Source organism: Phasianus colchicus, chromosome 3, assembly GCF_987193195.1.
Source record: "Phasianus colchicus chromosome 3, bPhaCol1.hap1.1, whole genome shotgun sequence".
Taxonomy (NCBI): Eukaryota; Metazoa; Chordata; class Aves; order Galliformes; family Phasianidae; genus Phasianus; species Phasianus colchicus.
In genome coordinates, this window is record NC_143438.1 from 52,236,775 (window position 1) to 52,249,546 (window position 12,772).

Consider the following 12,772-nt stretch of genomic DNA (forward strand, 5'->3'; position numbering starts at 1 on the left):
CAAGCAGAAATTGAAATCTCTTTGCAATAGTCATTTTCATAAACACCATACAGTACAGAATTTGCCTTGATTATTACTATTTTTTATTTACTAGGAAGACCTTACTGATATCTTCAAATGTAAGAAGAAAACTAGTCAAATGCCTAATACTCTATATATCTCCTTTTAAAAGCAAATTAAATTGTACTGTGTTTTCTCATGTCTATCTTTTGATTTCTTTAAGACTTCTTTCTGCATCATTTAGTGGGAGCAAAATCTTCTATCTTTTGTTTGTGTTTTTCCGAGCAAAATCACATTATAAAAAAATACAACCGCTGAGAACCAGGCATACAAGTTTTATCACTATTTTATTAAAAGAAAAATCAGAAGAGAGTTAAAATTATAGAAAATATTCCAAAAATGGAACAACCGTTCCTTCTTCTTCTTTGGGAAGTTCTAAAGAAGAACTATCTGCTGATGACGTAGATTGCTCTCAATGCTTATGTACAAACAGTTTAAAAATAATTTAAAAAATAAAAAAGGTTATGGGGTTTTGTTTGTTTACCCAAGTAAATTGGATTTAATTCCCTAAATATAGGTAACTTGATTATCTATTACCTGTTTTTGAATTTGATTATTCTGCATTGTGTCTGTTTCTCAGAATCATAAAATCGTTAGATTGGGAGGGACCTTTAAAGGTCATCTAGTCCAACTACCCTGCAACGAACAGGGACATTCACAGATAAATCAGGTTGTGCAGGACCTCATTCAGCCTCACTTTGAAAGTCTTCAGGGACAGTGCATCCACCACGTCTGGCTGATGCCTTATCACCCTTACTTTAAAGGACTTTTTCCTCATAACCATCCTAAATCTACACTCTTTAAGCTTGAAGTTATTTTCCCTTGTTCTATCACCACAGATCATACGGAAGAGTCGTCCCCTTTTTTCCTGTATCTCCCCTTTAGATATGAAAGACCACTATCAGGTAATCTCACAGCCTTCGTTTTTCCAGGCAGAACAGCCCAGCTCTTTTATCCTGTCCTCGTAGAAAAGGTGTTCCATCCCTTCGATCATTTTTGTGGCCCTCCTCTGGATGCACCCCAACAGGTCCATGTCTCTCCTGTACTGAGGGCTCCACATCTGGACACAGCACTCCAGGTGAGGCCTCATCAGCTCAGAGTAGAGGGGCAGGATCAACTCTCTTGCCCTGCTGGCCACACTTCTTTTGATGTTTCCCAGGATATGGTTGGATTTCAGGGCTGCAAGGACTCATTACTGGCTCACATCCAGCTTCCCATCCATCAGTACCCGCAGGTCTTTTTCAGCAGGGATGTGCTGAATCCTTTTATCCTCCAGCTTGTAATGGTAGTAAGGGTTAACCTTGACTCAGGTGCAAGACCTTGCATTTGAATTTGTTGAACTTCATGAGGTTCACCTGGATCCACTACTCAAGCCTATCTAGGTCTCTCTGAATGGCATTCTGTCTCTCTGGTGTGTCAACTGCACCCAACAGCTTGGCGTCATCAGCAAACTTGCTGAGGATATACTCGATCCCACAGTCAGTGTCACTGATGAAGATATTAAAGAGCACTGGGTCCCAGTACTTACTCCTGAGGAACACCACTCATCAGTGATCTCCATTCAGACATTGAGCCTTACCACCACTCTGGACACGATCCTGCAGCCAGTTCTTCAACCACTGAACAATCCACTCATCAAATCCACATATTTCCATTTTGGAGACAAGGATGTTGTGGGGTACTATGTCAAAGACCTCACTGAAGTCGAGATAGATGATATCAGTGGCTCTTCCCTTGTCCATTGATGTAGTGACACCATCTTAAAAGGCCAGTAGCATGGTCAAACAGGAATTGCCCTTTGTGAAGCCATACTGGTTCTCCTGTACTACCTCCCTGTCTTGCATGTGCCATAGTCTAGCTGTCATTCCATGATCTTTCCAGGTACCAAAGGGAGTTTGATAGTTCCTGAGGTCATGCTTTTTACACTTCTTAAAAATGGGTGCGTTTTCCTATCACCAGGGACTTCACCAGATTGCTACAACTCTTCAAATATCTTTGAGAGTGGCTTGGTGACCACATCAGCCACTTCCTTTAGGATTCTGGGATGCGTCTAATTGGGAGTCAAAAACTCGTGGATGTTCAGGTTCCTCAGGTGGTCATGAATCTGATCTTCACTTACAGTGGAAGGAATGTTGCTTTCCCAACCGCTTCCTACCAAACCAAATATTTGAGGGCTGTGGTGAGCATTTATCAGAGATGACCAAGGCGAAAAAAGTACCTCAGCCTTTTCCTTGTCTGTTATTACCAGTTTGCCTGTGTCTGGGAGGGGTACATATTCCTGGACTTTCCTTTCCTGGTCAAGGTACCTGTAGAAGTTTTTGTTGATCTTGACATCCCTTACCAAGTTTAGTTCAAGCTGGGCCTTGGCTTTCCTGACCCCATCTCTACACAGCCTAGCAGCTTCCTTATACTCTTCCCATGATACCTGTTTCCATTGCCTGTGCATTTCCTTCTTGCTTTTCAGTTTGATCAGCAGGTCTCAGTTCAGCCATGCCAGTCTCTTGCCTTTCTTTTCTGACTTTCTATACCTGGGGACATAGAGGTCTTGCACTCTGAAGAAAGCTTCTGTAAATATCTGCCGGCTCTTCTCTGTGCCCTTACTCATGAGGACAGTTTCTCAGGGTGTTTTGTTGCATAGCTCCCTGAAGAGCTGCAAGCTTGATTTCCTAAACTTTAGTGTCCCAGTTTTACTCTTTGCCTGTCTCATATCCCTCCAGAGCATGAACTCTAGCATGGTCATAGCAGGCAGCTTCAATCATGATGTCACCAATCAGTTCATTAGCATTGGTGACCAACAGGTCCAGTATTGCATTCCTCCTGGTGGGTCCTTCTCTTACTTGATTCAGGAAGTTATCCTCACTGCATTCCTCTTGGAGGAGCCTCTTGGATTGCCTACAGTTCACCATGCTACTTTTCCAGAAGATGTCTTCCCAGCAGGACAAACATTTGCAATCAGGATGCCTTCTGTATCATCAACAGGTTCTGCTTCATGAGGTGACCTGTAGTAGACACCAAAGAGGCGGCTTCCTTTGCTGCCTCAGTCTCTAACTGCCACCAATAGGCTTTCAACTTGTTCATGACTATTCTTTAGGTACAGCTCCTCACATCCTATTTCTTTGCTGATGTAGATAGCAACACCTCTCCCTCCCCTCCTTCCTCACTTGTACCTTCTGAACAGCTTGTAGTTGTCAACAGCCACACTCCAGTCACATGAATCATCCCACCTGGTTTCAGTGACAGCAACTATATTGTGGTTTTCTAGTAGCACAGTAGCTTCCAGCACATCCTGTTTGTTTCTCAATCTGTGTGAATTGGTGTAGAGGCATTTCAGCTGTGCAGATGGTCTTGCCACCTCCTTAAAGGATAACTTCTTAACTCCTTTAAAGTATTTCTCTTGATTTTCCCCACTGCGTTCTCTGATTGCCCCTGCTGTCACTGCCTCATCACCGTAAGATTTCGTATGTGCTACAGAATTGCTATCACCTTAAAAGTAAAATCACCAACACTAGAAATGACTCCCACACTTTTTATCTATATGTTATATTCTCTGATAGACAAAACCATCCTTTCTCTGAAAAAAGTTGCCACAAATTTGGGTTTGACAAAGGTGAGTTTGCATAAGTTGCAAAGAGAGCACAGGTCATTTTCTAATTTAAAAGTAGATAAACTATATGACCAAACTTGGAAAGTATGGGGGACATGTTTATCACCAGGCTAATTCTGGAGGAATATGTAGTGTATGCTGGGACTAAAGATGGAGCAAATCAGTGATTCAGGCAACTAATACATCTTAGTGGACTTTTGTTGTTAGATGAAGTTTATGAAAGGCAGTGAGGGAGCAGTGCTTAACCTAAGCCCCAGCAATTTTGAAAAGTATAACCAAATGGTTGTAATAGAGGAGACTGCAAATTGGCACATAAACTTTGATGGACAAGTTAATGAACAGAACAAACACTGGTTATTATATGAGAGTGGAAGATGTAATTAATGTTTCAGTAGCACAGAAATTTTCTAGCAATTAAGGAAATCCTTGTGTGATTTTAAGGCGTAGTGCCAGATATATTAATATGCTTTTGTCTAGAAAATTAATCTGTGCTTCTGCTTGTGTATTATCCATAACTTGTTACTGGGCACTGAAAAGCTTCTGATTTAGACATTCCCAAGGACTATAGTTTTGAGTGTTGCTTATCCTGAAGGTGAAGTATTTGTCCAGAGTCAACATAGTAAACTCCACAAGATTGCCCTTAACAATAGTGGTGGTAAATATGTGAAGATTTCAGAGGCCAGTAAGACTGTTCGTCACTCAAAGCTGTTATCTATATTAATTCTGTAATAAAATGATAACAGCAGCATTTCACAAAAGGATCAGTTAAATCTTCTCTTATCATCCATGAAAACTTTGAGAAGATAATTTCTTAATTGTATGAATTCAATATTTTTACTCCTTCTGTATAGTAATGCGGAACAAAAAGTATTCTGCCTGATAAGAAGATAAAACATTGTTCATAAAGGACCTTGTCAGCTAGGACTTCAATACATTTTTGCAAAGTTATCATATGTAATAAAAGATGCTGTATTTGTTACATAACTGGAATATTAGGAAAATTAGGTTCTATTCAATATACTTGCTCAGGCACATTTTCAAAACTGCTGGTACAGGCATAAAATCAGGCTATGCAAAAAGATGTGTTCCACTTTTCTTTGGGTCTTCCTCATTTCCAAGTGTAAATCAGCAAAAGGAACTACAGAGAAGCAATAATAACCCCTCACCTCCCCAAGTGAAGTGGATGTGAAGTAGTTATTTTTAACCTCTGCAACAAAGTTCCTTTCATCTGACTTAAGAAAGGGAAGCAGGTTCTGTTCCCCTGCTTGTGCAATACTTCATCTTATTCGGGTTTGTAACAAGTGAGCAGTTAGGCTGCTGGCCCAAAGAAGTGGAAGTATTGCACAAGGATTTGACTGCTGTATGAGCAGTCAAAGAGCAAAAGCTTTTGGAAGTGGTTCTAAATGCATATCTGATAAGAGGGAACTTGAAACTTCCTTGTCTCTGGAGGGTACAATTCCCATGAAAAAAAACATTCAGCCCATTTTAGAGGAACAGCATATCTTACTGATATCAACCCAAAATAATAGTCTGCCAAGGCCAAAGATGAACTTCAGCTACAAACACCCAAATGGAACATGAGCTCCTTAGTATTGCAGGAGTTAGAAACAGCTCATTATTGGAGAAATTTTTTAGTAAAATTCAGCTATAGCAGTTTTCTAGCTACCTATATTTTCTCTCATCTTTTTAAGACTATATGACTTCCCTGACCATCTCAACGCTCCAGCAATTAAATCAATACAGTAGACTAATTTTAAAGAAGACAAGAGGAGCCAGCAAGAAATAATCACTTCCTAGAAAAAGTGGTATTTTTTGCAATTGTCTGTTCAGCTGCTTCTCCTTTGTTCTCATCAGCCTCATGCTTTTGACTCTGTATTCTTTTTTCCACAGAGGAATTGAGTGGCTTGGACTATTTTTGCAAACACTGATTCACAATCTTGTATGCTCCCCTGTTCATGCAAATGCCGAGTTATTAGTGGCATACAATACCACAACAATACAAATAGAGCATCACCTGAAATTACCTTGGAATATGCCAAAACAAAACAAAATCATTTAGTTGTACTGCTGTTTCTTTTTTCATGAGTTAGAATTGTAGTTCAGAATTTAATTGAATTCAGTATTTAGTGCATTCTTTCCTTCCAGGTTCAAGGATATTATACTTACGTCTGATGATTCTCTCATAATCAACTGCATGAAGCAGGAAATATATTAGTTAATTTCGTCAATAACTTCAGCCACTGTGAAAGTAGCAGCAGAGAGAGAGACAGAAAGAAGCACTGAAGCAGAAGTTATTTCTTAGTCTGCAGTATTCATTAATATTTTGATTCATTTTTGTTCTCAGCCAGTCGAGTAGAATGCATTTTATTTCTATATAACTTCTTACTACACAAATTTCTCTTTGTCTCTCTAAATTTCACTTACGCTTAATTTATAGCTTCTGGGCCAGGCATTTTTTTCACATCCATCTTGCACTGGGGAGCTCCATTAATTTCTGTGGAATTATTTCCAATTTCAAATGAAAGAAGAATGCATCCTCCCTTCATTTGCTCTATTAGAGCAGAGAGTGGGAGATAGCTGTGCAGCTCTGTGTATTTTGCAGGCTCTTAGGGAACCATCTTCTAGTTTTGTCTAACATAATGAGGTAGATTTGAGTTACCAGCAATACTGTCACTCAGTTTCAATAGAAATTATGGAGATAGGGCTGTGCAAGGTATGGTTTTAGCAATTGTATACTCCTCTTTGCCAGGGAAGGCAGAATCATCAAATGAGTAAGAGTTCATCCCACCTACCAAAGCTTATCTCTCTTGCAGTCTACCAGAGAATCAATATTTTTCAACTCAAGTTTGCTTGTTTGATCCCCTTCACCAGTCAAGGGCAGCACAGAAGCTAATTCCACTACCAGACATAAAAGAAGCCCATCGGCTCCCACAGTGGTCTTCAAACAATTAACTTACAGATCTTCATTACATCTGAGTGCTGCAATTTTTCACAAGAATTGCTTTACTCATTACACTGGAATAAAATTTGTTCATTCCCATGCACTGTAGACCCCCCTATTTTTCAATAAAAAGCCTGACTTAAAAATCAGATATGGAAAAACTAGTTCTATTCATAGGGATTTACATGTTCTCCATCTGTGTTTCAGTGAAGAAAGGCCAGAACATTATACTACTCAGATGAAAAAAGAACAGGACAGAAGTTAAACTTTCTCTTGGGTGTATATTTTGCACCTAAGTATAGATGCACTGAGAAATCCTGAATTACAGTCACAGAACATCTGTGCAAATCCCAATGTGAGCATGGCTCAAGAGCTAACAATAAGATGAATCCAGGGAAGCAGCTCAGTCTGTGGTCTAATTAGAGTATTCCCTTAATTAGCAGACAAATCTGTGTATGCTGACTGATTTTAATAAAGACAGATGCTTCCCAAGAAAATTCAATTATGGTATTTTTATTTGATGTGGGACATAGGAAGTCATATATTAATATCTTCAAATTGTAGGAAATTATGATTCTGTACAGCTTAGTGTGTGATGCTTGATAGCGATAGAAAATCCTGTAATATCTGTGAACATTTTCAAATGGCTCCCACCTGAGTGGAGAAAATGGAAAGTCGTGATTTAAGACAACTGCAGCCAGGCAGCTTGCCGGCCTATCAGGTAGAATAGTTTTACAGTACTGCAGTGGTATGGAGATGATCTTGTCCATGTTTTTAAAAATGAAAAATATGTAAAGGCCTTTAATATATATGATAAACCCAGAATAGTAGCAATATCTTGCTATAATGTAAAATTGTAATAAGCATGTTCCATACCAGTGAATAAAAATGGTCCAGGACATTAATTTCCTTCCAGCTTAATATAAAATAGCTGAAAATGCAAGAAGATGAAAATATACAATAAAACAATGCTTGACCTGAACTTCTAGAAAGTGTTCAGATAGGTCATTAAGTTTACTCCAGATTCTGGATGAAGGAAATAAATACACAGTAAGCATTATCCAGAGGTAACTCAGGCAAAGGCACTCACTCCTTTGCTCTTTGTAGCAGTCAAAAAACAGTAACTTCAGCTTTATATACCCACATGCAGTCTAGCTGACTTCTGCAGGGCACTGCAAGGAACAGAGACTGATACACTCATCATGCCAGCAGTAATGTCCAGCAAATTTCCCACTCCTTTTTGGAGCTGGCTGTTACCTGGCATAGGGCAGCTGCCAGGCTCTGCTGATGCAGACATCCCTGCAGCTCCCACACCCTCAAATAAATTTTGCCATGTAAGCTCAATACAGCAGCAGAGCTATGATCTCCATACAATTGCACTTGCTGTAGCAAAGATGTCATTGCTGTGTCATAAGCATAGGATATGTGCAGCCAACGTGTTGTCAGCACTCAGAGGGGACTTGCTACCAAGCAGACTTCTGCCACATTCCCTCCTCTCATTCTGATGCTCTCATCACATGATTCAAATTGGATAAAAATAATGTTTACTAAGATGAGCCTTCGTGAATAGCCTTCATGAATAGCCTATATATCTCCACATATATATATATATAAATCTGAAAGTATCTGGTGGCTTGTAAATAAGGTTTGCAAGTTTACAAGAGCTTCTTCATATGTTCTTCTTCATACTTCCAAAGAGCTTCTTCATACTAAAGAAACCAGGAAAAAATACAAAACTATTCCAGAAATGGTAACAAAGAAACTGTAAAATTTTTGTCACTGATGATGGTTAGCCAGAGATTAATTCCCTAAAAGACATCAAATGGATTACCATGTTTAATTTTTACTTAACATATTTCTTACTGTTGAATAGCTTGCCACAATTTCAGGTTGTTTATGAGTGCAATGCTGAGTACAGGGATGAGCTGAATATCTGAAATTAGGTAGGTAAAGGAACAAAAATGTCATGCTCAGTGGCAGTTCTGTGTTGTTTTGCCTCTGTGTTTCCATAGCCTTGTTCTAGATCATTTCTTTATGTTTTATTATCTAAATTAACTCCCTACAGAAGCTGTCCAGTGCATGCAAATACCCAGCTGAACAAGCATTCAGAATTTGTGTAGACAAAGTAGGCATTAGTAGAGAAAAAACATGTTTGGTAATCTGTGTAGTAAGCATTAGAAAGAGCTTTAGGAAAACTCTTGATTCCTTGTCGGTATCCACATCATCAGGTCCCTGTATGCTGTGGGAAACAGTTTCCATGTCTGCTTCAGTAAAGCTCAGATTTGGGCTTGCAGAACAGAAGTTTATTCCAGAATGTTTTTACTGAAAATGTAAGGGATTCTTCTGCCCTCACCCTTAGCACAGAACACAGTGGTTTTTTTTTTCTCTGAAAGCCTATCAGATCAGATTCATGCTATCTGACACTGATTTTCTGACCTTTCCTGTGACTGGTTCTCTGTAAGCAATGCCCACACAGAGTGAATCTAAACACTAAAATACAGACAATTTCAATACATTCCTTCCCGACTTTCAGTTCACATCTCATTTTCTCTGTTCCTGCCTATTCATTCGTAAGTTCTTTGTCTCTCATACATTACAATGTTCATTGCTGTCATTCATGTAATGAATAAGGGTGAAAAAGGTTTTGCATGCACTGACTATGCATAACATTTGTCTGAAATACATATTGGAGCTCCAGTCATGCTGTATGTGAGTGTACGATGTTGAACATATTTATCCTCAGTGCCCCTGGATAAAGAATCTGAATGCTTTTCCAAGTATTTGCAACAGCTGGTTTTCACAAAGGGGATAAATCTAATCTGAAAGTACAGAAAAGACAAGAGAGCAGTGGTTGTCTTTGATCACTCCAGTCTGTGGGAGTGTCTGTACCACTGTCAGTGATCAATATCCCCACACATTAAACAAATAACAGGAGATGGCGACATTTATTACAGGACAAGACTGATCATGTATGATCAAAAGGCACTGCAGATCTAAAGAAGAAAACACATTTTACATACTCAGAAAGTTACCATATGCAATGCTAGTGCCACAGCTACCTTCTGAGCACCAGAGATTTGCCAAAGATTGGGAACACTGTTCAAACTTTTTTCAACTGGATATGTACTCAAAATAATTTGAATATTCAATTCAATTGAAAACTTTTTCTCTACTTTCAGACATAGAACTGATGTTTAACTCTCCCATTTGTCTCTCAAATCCTTAATCTCAACAACTTGCAGCTGTGTATCCAGAATTAGACATGGAAAAAAATCTTTGCATATTCTTAGGATTAACCAAATACAAATATTTTCCTGTTAATATTTCCAAGTTAATATTAGACTTGGATGAGATACCATATGAACTCTTTCCCTGTTATGCACTGTTTTGTGAATCAGTGGAATGATTGCATCACATAGGAGAGAACCACTGGTTATCATTCATAGCTGGAGATTTGGGTCTCTATAAAACTGTATTTTCACAACATGGGTGAGCTTCTGTTCATAAACTTCCTTCAAGAGTCTCTTAACATTTATTTGCCTGGGTAGAACACATATAAAAGAGAGATTTTATTTCCTGAATGATAAATCTGCATTGAAGAGTGGGATGGGGTCTTAATTTTGAATTCCCGGAGTCTTAGAAACATTACACATTTTACTGCTTTTTCCCCTTACACCAATGCCTTTTTTGCCTTTAATTCAGTGATTTTCCTTCCAGTTTCATTGTTTCTGGATTTGGTTTGCTGTCATTTACATTTATGCCTTCCTTTACATTAAATCTTTCATAAGGGGCAGCAAAGAAAGAATCATCAGAGGAAAACAGAGTTTTATTCTGTGGGTTTCGTTTTGGTTGTTTTTTTGTTTTTTTTTATTCCTTATTTTTATATCTCAGCACTAGAACCTGAACTAGTCACTAGATGTCATTCTAACCCACCAAATATCTTCGTTGAAATCAGGCAGTTTTCTATCATAAATGCTACTCACCTCTATTTTGAGTTTTCATTTAAAGATAATCAGTTACTCTAATGCAGTCTGTATTCAATGCAGCTGCAGCTAATTCAGCGTTCCAAAGTTCTGAAGAAAAAAACTCTATGATGAAATTGTTGGAGCTGAGTGATTAAAAGAAATAGCAAGTCATACATTAAATTGAGTTGTCTGCTGAGTCTCATTAGTTATTCAGCCACTGTGAGCTCACAAAATCATTTATAATTTCAAAGATTTTATGAATTTTAACCTGTCTGAATATAGTCTGGAAGTTCATGCTGAGAATGTATTTTTCATTATTATCTTATTATATCAGCCATCTGAGAAAATCACAAGATCTGCATTATGCAACTTTGTTAACTGTGATGCTATTTTAAACTAGTCCCAGGAAACAATCCTCTTGCAGAATCTTTTCTGTAGAAAGTAATTCATTCTCCTTTCAAATTATGCTATAAGAGGAGGTAAATCCCATTACGTGGTATTGTATTCTGCAGACAGAGGGGGACTAGGCACTGCCAGGGACACAGCAGCAGGGAATTCCAGAGAATGTCTGCTTTTAATGTACTGTAGGAGAAGTCTCTCCTTGCTATCTCCTTTTGTGTTTTGATCTCCAGGATTCTTCTTGTGCTTGCTGATATTTTGATGCAGGTAATATGGTCTAAAACATACTCCTGACATTAGTAGGTCAATTAATAGCCAAATCCAAGACAGGGACAAGAGCAGCTAGTCCACTATTATCATTTTTCCAATTTTTTTCTGTTTCTTTTTTCCCATTCTTTCATTCTTCATTCATTTCCCTTTGAAGTCCCCATGGAGCAAGATGGCTATTCTCCAGTTACAACTATTCAATATTGCAGTTATTTAATTCCTCAGATTTCCCTCTTGTTGAAACCTTACCTTAAGCTACTTCACGTGACGAGATAGACACTCTTCTTGCAGAACAGTAGCTGGAGTGTTTGCTGAAGAAATTCCTGCCCTAATTTGTTATTGACTCCTTACTGGAAATTGTTCCCAAATCCCCCATTGAATAGAAGGAAAAGTGTAAATCCCCAGTCCATGGTGATTAAAATCACTTAGTTAAAGTCAACTAACCAATGAAAATAATCTATAGTAACCCAGCTGATTTCCTCTGAAGTAAACTGGGCTGGATTATCAGAAGCAGTTCAGTAGAGACATGGGAAATAGCATGGGAAAGTGAAGAGCAGATGTGGGTAGTCAAGGTAGTAAAAAAAAAAAAAAAAAAAAAAAAAAAAAAAGATATATAAATTAAAAGACTTCTAGAAACAGTATTTATGTTTAAAAAAAATTGTAAAATGCAGTTTAATCATAAAAAAAACGGCTTGTGTTATATACCAAAAGTGAACTAAACTTTGCAAAGTGAGAAATTCAGACACTACAGGCTCGCTTCTCTCTTCATTTCTAGTTTCTCCTTGCAATCCCTGGACTGTGGTAGAAAGAAGTACAGAAATGATGAACTGCGCAAAGAATCTTATAAATGCTGTGTCTACAAGGTGAGTTTCCAAATGTATTGCATATCATTGTACAAGTGAACGTAATTTGTATCAAAGGATAAACAGTAGTTTAAAAGAATCCTCAGTAACGAGAATTAGAATTGTTCTGGTTTATGTGGAATCCTTGAGTTGGTCTAATTCTTTTTAATATACTTAGGTAGGTTACAGTAATGGAAGACTTGCTTCTAGTCTATCCATGTTTTAAAAAGAAGCTCACCACTTGTTCTTCAATCAATATTTATAAAACCAAAATTAGCACAAATTTAATATTGATAAATGAGATCAAGCCTACAAAAACAATGTTATAGATATTTTTAAAATCAAATTACTTACATATTCCTTAGAATCTGTGATAGATATGTCTCAGACTGGCAAGGGGCAAAGACCTTGTTCAGCTTCTTCTCCATTTAAAGAATGCCTATCTCCAAATACTCTTGGACACAAAGTTCTCCAAGACTACCCATACAGAACTAGAGGTTGTTTTCATTGATAAAACATGATAAGGTTTCCTCTCATGTTCCTTTCCATGGATTTTGTCTGGTATGCATGGTGTAGCTGCTACATTACATAGAGCGGTGTGACAGTAACATGTGATCCTGCTGTAGGTCTGGAAGGTACGTTCAAAATTCTGCCTTCCTGATGAGGGACCTGGCCTATCTGGTAGGAGGCATCT

General features: G+C 38.2%; 1 long non-coding RNA gene across 3 annotated transcripts in view; it reads left to right on the top strand.

Moving 5' to 3' along the window:
• Window positions 1-12,772, top strand: part of LOC116242237 (uncharacterized) — a 46,776-nt gene that overhangs the window by 13,719 nt on the left and 20,285 nt on the right. For all 3 annotated transcript variants that reach the window (XR_016465147.1, XR_016465145.1, XR_016465146.1), the window contains exon 2: window positions 12,012-12,099. This is a non-coding gene — a long non-coding RNA (uncharacterized LOC116242237). The remainder of the gene's footprint in view (window positions 1-12,011; window positions 12,100-12,772) is intronic.